General features: G+C 41.6%; 1 pseudogene; it reads right to left on the minus strand.

Annotated features, from left to right (window-relative positions):
• Positions 1–631: 631 nt before the first annotated feature.
• LOC143271079 (U6 snRNA-associated Sm-like protein LSm2 pseudogene) lies at positions 632–946 on the minus strand (annotated as a pseudogene).
• Between the last annotated feature and the right edge of the window lie 8077 nt (positions 947–9023).

A 9023-nucleotide genomic window follows, 5' to 3' on the forward strand; every position in this document is an offset into this window, starting at 1 on the left:
TGGTGGTGCATGCCTTCCAACACTCAAGAGCTGAAGAAAGAGGCCAGTCTGTCTACAGACCTTGGAGAGGGTGAGGAAGGAGGGAGAGAGAAAAGGAGGGAGGGAGGGAGGAAGGGGGATAAAAAACAAACTGTATACCATTTACTTGTTGCTCACTTCTCTAACTCCTACTTTAAGAACAATTACTGCTGAGAGTGGTGGCCCACCCATGTCTTTAATCCCAGTACTTGGGAGGCAGTGGTAGGTGGATCCCTGTGAGTTTGAGGCAAATCTGCTCTACAGAATAAGTTTCAGGATAGCCAGAGGTATCTACAGAGATCCCATCTCACACTGCACCTCCCCTCCCAAGAAAAGAAACTATTACTCTTTCTATCCCCAAAATGTGTCATATACTACCCTGGGAAGATCCAGAAAACTCCTACCACCCCCAGGGAATGAGTGAGATCAGCAGGTTTTGGGGATTGAGAAAGATTTGTTGGTCCCCAGCTTTCTTAACAACCTATTTCTAACAGAGGACAGCTGCTTCTATTTTTTTTCTCTTATTCAGTCAATTAAAAAGGAAAACAGGCATCATCAGTAACAGAACACACCTCAGGCATTGGGCAGGGGTGTCCTTAGCTAGTCCATGAAGTTATGTCACCAATGGGAAGTGGAGCACCACTGTTTGTAGTACAGGGCTTCCCTTCTTGCTTGATGCATCCTGTAACAACCACATGTCCACCTTGTTTACTGGCCTCTGCAGGGAGCGGACACCTGAGCCCAGGATTAAATAGCTCTTCTCTGATAACATGTGACAATGTTTCTTAGGGTCAGTGACACTGTCAGTTAGTTTGATATTGAGGTACTACTGCACAGAGTGGAGGATTCAACAGATGCTTAGGTCATTGTTGAGTTTCAGGACTATATCTTTGTCCACAATGGACCTGAAAAAGGAGCAGAAAAGCATAGCACTGCAGTCCAGACAGGTAAGGAAAAGGATGCGTGCTGTTGGACAGAGACCTGTGCATGAGCCAGAGCCCAAGCCCAAGCATGTAGATCAGACAGGGTCATGTGGGCATGTGGTGAGTGCTGGGAAAAAACTACCTGTCTATGGGGGTGGGGGCAGAGAGGATCTCCAAACCCATTATATATTATCTGTTACAGCTGCCACCTTTGCCTTAGCATAATCTTTTCAAGTAGATTCATGTTGCATCATATATGAGACCCCCATTCCTTTTCATGTCTTAATAATATCCTACTATGTGGATGTCTTAGGGTTTCTATTGCTGTGAAGAGACACCATGACTATGACAATTCTTATAAAGGAAAACATTTAATTGGGGTTAGCTTACATTTTCAGAGATTCAGTCCATTGTGGTTCCACTCCTTGTTCACAGCTCTCCTCAGCAAGTAACCTAAGGCTCTTGCATCTCCAACATCTTGGAGTCTCCAAGGCAATCCAGGCTTCACCTTCACAGCTACACAAAATGGCCTGTCTAGACCTCCCTTCAGGGACATGCCTGAGACATGTCTGGACTCATCTGCTTTCCTTAGTAGCAGAGGAAGATTCCATAACCTCCTTCTTCTATCCTTGACTCTAAAGTCAGAAGCATGTGGCCACAGCTGCCAAGTCCTGCTGCTTGCTGGAGTTGGAACATGGGCCCCTTGTTCAATTACATCTTCACCAGCTTTCTGTTTTTGATGGTTGCCTTCACTGCCTAAACTTGGCTATCCTGAAACTTGCTCTGCAGACCAGGCTGGCCTCAGAAATTAGAGATCCACCTTCCTCTGCCTTGAAGTGCTAAGATTAAAGGTGTGTACCACCACACCTGGCTCTGAGCTTTTTAATCCTTTTTCACAAGTTGCTTTCTAATCCGTAGTCCCAAAGTCCACATTTCTCCAAACAAAAACATGGTCTGGCCTATCATAGCAATACCCCAGTCCCTGCTACCAACTTCTGTTTTAGTTAGGGGTTCTGTTGCTGTGAAGAGACACCATGACCATGGTAACCCTTCTAAAAGAAAACATTTAATTGAGGTGACTCCATTATAGTTTCAGAGGTTTAGTCCATTATCATCATGGTGGGACATGGTGGCATGCAGGCAGAGGTAGTGCTGGAGTTGAGAGTTCTACATCTTGATCCACAGGCAACAGGAGTCTCTGTGCCACACACTGAACATAGTTTGAACATAGGAGATCTAAAGCCTGTCCTCATAATGACACACTTCCTCCAATAAGGCCACACCTCCTAACAGTGCCATTTCCTGTGGGGGTAATTTTCTTTTAAACCTCCACAATGGCTATATTAAATTTGGTTTATTCACTCATCAGTTGATAGACATTAGCTTTGCTTCCAACTTCACACAATTTTGAATGAACACACTATAGATATGTATTACACAAATTTTAATTAGTCTTAATATTTTGTCATGTTGATATCCAGTTGTCCTAGCACAATTCTTTGGAAAGACTATTCTCTCATAACTGAATGACCTTGGAATGCCTATAAAAAAAGCAGTTTGCCATAGACACCACATAAGCTTATTTCTGGACCCTTAGCCTATTCCGTTGACCTATATATTCATTTTCATACTAGCACTATATATATTCTTTTAAGTATTGCTGAATAATAAATATTGAAGTATGGAAATATGAGTCCTACAAGTTTGTTCTTTTTCAAGACTGTTTTGGCTATTCTGATTCTATTGCAATACAACACAAATTTTAGAATTAGTTTGTCAGTTTCTAAAAGAAACCTGCTATGTTCTTATAGGAATTGTGTTGAACATAGATATCAATTTGCAGACTATGGCCAGCATAACCATATTAATTCTATTTATCCATGGCATAAGATGCTTTCCCATTTATTTAGATTCTCTTTAATTATTTCCACAGTGTTTTATAATTGTACAATATGAGTTTTATATTTTTTTGTTAAATTTATCTGTAAGCCTTTTTCTTTTGTTGGTATTTTGAATGAAATTATTTTCTTAATTTTATATCAGGCTGTTCATTTCTAGTGTAGAAAAGTGCAATTGATGTTTGTATATTGATCTTGCATCCTACAAGCTAGCTGGACTCATTTATTAGTTATACAGTTAAATAGTGAATTCCCTAGGATTTTTGTATCAAAGATGTCTGTAAAAAGCAGTAATTTTACCTTTTTCTCATTCAAGGTAAATGCTATTGTTTTTTCTTTCTTGTCTACCACTCCTAGCTAGAACCTTTAGTATAGTGTTGCTTAGAAGTAGCTAGGGAGGGCATCCTCATCTTGTTTCTTATATTGTTGTCTTTCTTTTGCTCATCAAATAGCATGTTAGCCACAGGCTTTTATATGTATAGACATCTCTTATGAGATTGAAGAAGGTCCTCTCTAGTTTGCCTAGTGTTTTGCATTTATGAACGGGTGTTACATTTTTGTCAAATGTTGTTTCTGTATTTATTAATATGATCATGCATTTTTTGTTATTAATATGACATTATATGAATTGCTTTTTATATATCAAATAAACCTTACATTCTTGTGATTATTCCTATTTAGTTATAGTTAGAATTCTTTTCATATGTTGTTGGATTGGTTCGCTAGTCTTTTGTTGAGATTTCCAGCATTGAGATCTGTAACATATTTGGTCTGCACTATTTTTTTTCTTGCAGTGCTTTTTTTCTGGTTTTGATATTGGGGTAATAAGTTAGGACTTACTCCCTCATCTTCTGCTTTGTTGGGAGAGTTTGGGAAATATTGATGTTAATTATTCTAAAAATGACTTATAGAATTCAACAGTGAAGCCATCTGATCCTGGGCTTTTCTTTGTTGGGATACTTTTGATTCCAGATTCAATCTCCTTACTAGGTTTGGGTCTGTCCTAATAATTTTCTGTCACTGTGATAAAACACTGATGAAAAGCAAGTTAGGTTGGGAGTGAGCATTTATTTCTCTCACACATCCCAATCACAGTCTATTACTGAGGGAAGTCAGAGCAGGAACTCAAGCAGAAGCGGAAGCAGAAGCAGACGGAGAAGCAGAAGCATGGAGAGATGCTGTTTACTGGATTGTTCCCCATTATTTGCTCAGTTTACTTTCTTACACAACCTAAGACCACCTGTCCATAGGAAGTATCATTCACAATGGGCTGGGCCCTCCCACATTAATCATTGATCAGAAAAATGCCCTACACATTTGCCCATAGGTCAATCTGATAGGCCAATTCCTTAATTGAGGTTCTTCCTAGATGACTCTAGTTTGTGTTAAGTGTACAAAAACTAACCAACATAGGGTCTCTAGATATTTTATATTATTTTCATTCTCCAAAATTTCATGAATGCATATAATGTATCTTGATCATATCTACCCCTCATTCCCTTTCCAATTCTCCTCAGGGCACTCAATTTGCATATTTTTCCTAATTTCATGTCGTCTTTTTTATTTTAAATTAATTCTTTATTGATTATTTGGAAATTTCACATCATGCACCCCAATCCCACTCACTTCCCAGCCCCTCCATATCTGCCTCCACCCCTGCAACATGCCCCCCAAATTAATTAAAAAAACAAAACAAAACAAATAAACAAACAAAAAAATCCACCTCACTCCTCCATCTTTCCAAAACTTCTTCACTCATCCTAGTGGCACTGGGAGCTGCAGTGTGTCATGCAGTATATCCTTTTGTCCAATTAGCCCCACCTGCAAAATGTTCATTGCAATGAGTCATTGGTCTGGTTCAAGGCCTATGGTTTCTGGTACACCATCATCATGGGGCCCTCACTGAAACTCCTCTTGGATATCCTGTTGTTGTTCTGAGACATGGAGATCCTGCGGTTATTGTTCTGCAGGACTAGTCCCTTTGCACACTCCAGCAGGTCATAGATGGAGCATATGTTAGGGTGGGTCCATCCAAGACCCAGGTTGTGGGTCTGGGTGGTAGTTGAGGTGGTCTGTCTGGGCCATTGGGACCAGACCCTCAGGTGAGGGATAGAGCCAGCTCTCCTAGGGCCATGCCATCGGGGCCAGCTCTTTCATACCTGTGGTGAGGGTGGGGCCATCTCTCCCAAGTTCTGGGGTCAGTTTTCCCATGGGGGTGGTGCCAGCTCTCCTGCTGTAGTGTCCAGTGAGGGGTAGGGACAGCTATCCCAGGGACAGGGCTGGCTCAGCACCGCCCTCAGATTTCAACACATATGGTCCCTATAACCCCCCTGTGGTAACACGAGGCATGAACATCAGTCCAGACCCTGGTTGCTGTAGGGCAATAGACCCAGACAGGGTCCTTGGCAGCAGCCCAGGCTCAGATGTCACCATGGCCCCAGGTGGCAGTGCTTGCTAGTCAGATCAGCATGGCCCCAGGTTGTGGCCCAGACCCTTGGCATTGGCATTGCCTTTGATGGTATCATGAGGCACAGATATCAACATAGACCTTCTCTATGGTAGGGCCATTGACCCAGACATGGCCCTCGGCAGCAGCCCTGGTCCAGACAACACCATGGCCCCAGTGACAGCATGGCCTTTGGATACCCACATGGCCACAGGATGCAGCCTAGACCCTGGGCATCCATGTGGCCTTTGGTGGCACCACAGACCACAGACATCACAGACTCCATCATGTCCTCTTTTTTAATAATTACTTATTTACTTAATATTTTAATATACTGAGTCCAATTAGTTGACCATACACACATGGGTATGGGGTCATACACTCAAGCATGAGCAACCTTCCAGTGGCCATACTTGTAAGGAAAGGTAACTCTCCCTCCCCCTGAAATCAACTGCCAATAGCACTTCAGCTGGGGTGGGGTCTTGGCAGTCCATCTCTTCTCCAAGCTGGAAATTTTAACTCTTGATCTTGTATGGGTCTTGTATCAGTAACCATGTCTGCTGTGACTTTATGTATTCAACAACCATGTCATGTCCAAAGGACGGCATTTCACAGCACAGTTCTCCATTTTCTATTTCTTATACTCTTTCTTTCCCCTCTTCTATGGTGTTTTCTGAGCCTTTTCAGGAGGTGTTGATATAGATATCCCATTTGCACCTTAGTATTCCTAGGCACTTATTCTCAGCACTTTGAATGATAATGTGTCTCTTCATTAAACAGTACCATATCAATAAGGAGATTCCCTGACCAAGATTAGGAGCAGCACAAATCTATGGACATAAATGTAAACATTTAGAAGTCAGTTTGATAACATGGTTATTTAGATAAACAGCATCAGTAGATTCTCCCTTAGGTCTTTATGACTTCCCTGGCTATAGATTTTGACCACGTTTATATAGTACCGGTCATGAAATTCCTCCTGTGGAGTAAGCCTCCATTCCAATCAAGAAAACAGTTGGTAAGTCTCATAAACAGTTTTGCCATTATTATACCAGTGGGCACATCTTGCCTGGTAGATAGTATTGCAGCATGCAGGGTTCAGTCCTGGGTAACACCACTTATTATTTTTTTCTCCCCAGCAGCTTTCACAGTACCTTCCAGCATTATGAACGGAGGGAGACTTTCCTGGTCAGTCCAAGATTTACTTCTTTGTGTCCTGTAACCAAAATATGTGTTTTTTTCACCAATATTGTCTTGAAATCTAGTTATGGTTGGCAACCAACAGCAAAAGGAATAACCTGTATTGTTTTGGGAGCCTCTGGATCTTCTCTGAGCAATATCTCATAGGGAAGTAACCTGTGTCTGGTATTGAAATTTTTATTAATAACACATGTCATCTAGGAGTAGCTATGTTCACTAATGTAGGGTAATTCAACTAAAATGCCTTCAAAATACTATTTTCAATTAACTTACAAACTAGTGGGATTTCATAAGGAATCTTCATATTTAAGTCTACTTTGATAGTTTGTATCTTCATAAATTTTTGTTTCCATTTTTACCTAGGTTGTCTAACTTATTAGCATACAGTGTCTTAGTTACTGTTCTATTGTTGTGATGAGACATCATGACTAAGGCAGCTTATGAAAGAAAACATTTAACTGGGGCCTTACTTACAGATTCAGAGGGTTAGTCCATGATCACCATGGTAGGAAGTATGGCAATGGGCAGGCAGGTATGGCACTGGAGCAGTAGCTGAGAGCTCACATCTGATCCAAAAGTAGCAGGCAGAGAGAGAAAGAGAGAGAGGGAGAGAGTTAGAAGCGGGGAGAGAGGTTGTACTGGCTGCTTTTGTGTATCAGCTTGACACAAGCTAGAGTCATCAGAGAGGAAAGAGTCTCAGTTGAGGAAATGTCTATAAAATCCAGCTGTAAGGCATTTTCTCAATTAGTGATCAATGGGGGAGAGCCCAGCCCATGGTGGGTGGTGCCATCCCCGGGCTGCTAGTCCTGGGTTCTGTAAGAAAGGAGGTTGAGCAAGCCATGAGGAGCAAGCCAGCAAGCAGCATCTGTCTATGGCCTCTGCATCAGCTCCTGCCTCCAGGATCCTGACCTGTTTGAGTTCCTGTCCTGACTTCCTTCAATAGTGGATTGTGATGTGCAGCTGTAAGCTGAAATAAACCTTTTTCTCCCCAATTTGCTTTTTGTTTATGGTGTTTCATCACAGCAATAGAAACCCTAAATAAGACAGAGACTGAGCCTAGCAGTTGAATTTTTAAACCTCAAATCCTACCCCAGTGAAACAACTCCTCCAACAAGACCATACCTCTTAATACTTTCTAAACAGTCCACCATTCAGGAGCCAAACATTTAAATACATGTGTTCATGGTAGACATTTTACTCAACCACAATTCACTCCCTGCCTCCTATAGGCTTTTAGCCACATCAAAATACAAAATGCATTTAGTCCAACTTCAAAAGTCCCTATAGTCTTTTATAGTCTCAACATTGTTTAAAAGTTCAAAATCTCTTCTGAGACTCAAGGCAATTGCTTCCTGCTGTTTGGGGGGTGAGACAGTATCTCTGTGAGATCTTGTGAAAATTAAAACAATGGTTATGTCTCATAGGAGCTGGCTGTAATATTCCTAGTCAGTCTCCGAGTTATGGGTAAAGCTTATTTGAAGTTCTAGATAAAAGTGTAGTATGATGGACCATCTCAGCTAGCCATCTTGGAACTGTCCTGAAAAGTTTGCAGTCCAACCAATGCAAATTATCTAAAGCTGATAGTTACTGATTTAGTTTACAAGTAGATACAGTAATCTACCTTATTATCCTATCCTATCTATGTGTTTCATTTGTTTTACCTTGCCTGCCTAAGGTACCTGATTGGTCTAATAAAAAGCTGAATAGCCAATAGCTAGGCAGTAGGGGGATAGACAAGGCTGTCAGACAGAGAGAATAAGTAGTAGGAGGAATCCAGGCTCAACAGAGAATGAGGGAGAAAAGAGAGGGAGACACCAGGGGCCAGCCAGGCAGGCAGCCACCAGCCAGCCAGACATGGAGGAAGCAGGAAAAGTAGGGCATACAGAATGAAAGATAAAAGCCCCAAGGCAAAACATAGATGAAGAGAAACAGGTTAAGTTAACTTATAAGAGCTAGTGGAACAAGCATTAGATAAGGCTGAGCATTCATAACTAATAATAAGTCTCCATGTCATAATTTGGGGGCTGGCAGTCCAAGAAAGCCTGCTACAGAAAGCAGCCACATTCTTTGCTAAAATATCACAAGAATTGTCTCTAGTATTCATCACCTCTGAAACCTCTTGAGGTGGGTCTCCATGGTCCACATTGTTTTCCATAGTATACTGTCTTCCAAGGTCCTACTAGGATGGCCCATTAAGCCCTGATTACAGCATCCAACTCTTACCTAATCCAAAGTCCTAAAGTAAAAAAGAGTAGCATGGTCAGGCCTATTATAGCAATACCCCACGCTCTGTTACCAACTTAGTTACTGTACTATTACTGTGAAAAGACAACATAACCAAGACAGCTTATAAAAGAAAGCATTTAACTAGGGGCTTGCTTACAGTTTCAGAGGGTTAGTCCATAATCATCATGGTGGGGAGCATGGCAGTGGGCAGGAAGGCATGGCACTGGGGCAGTAGCTGAGAATTCATATCTGATCTGAAAGTTGCAGGCAGGAACTTTATATAAGGAACAAATGGAGCTGTTGTAGGGTGAG

Source organism: Peromyscus maniculatus, chromosome X (genome assembly GCF_049852395.1).
Source record: "Peromyscus maniculatus bairdii isolate BWxNUB_F1_BW_parent chromosome X, HU_Pman_BW_mat_3.1, whole genome shotgun sequence".
Taxonomy (NCBI): Eukaryota; Metazoa; Chordata; class Mammalia; order Rodentia; family Cricetidae; genus Peromyscus; species Peromyscus maniculatus.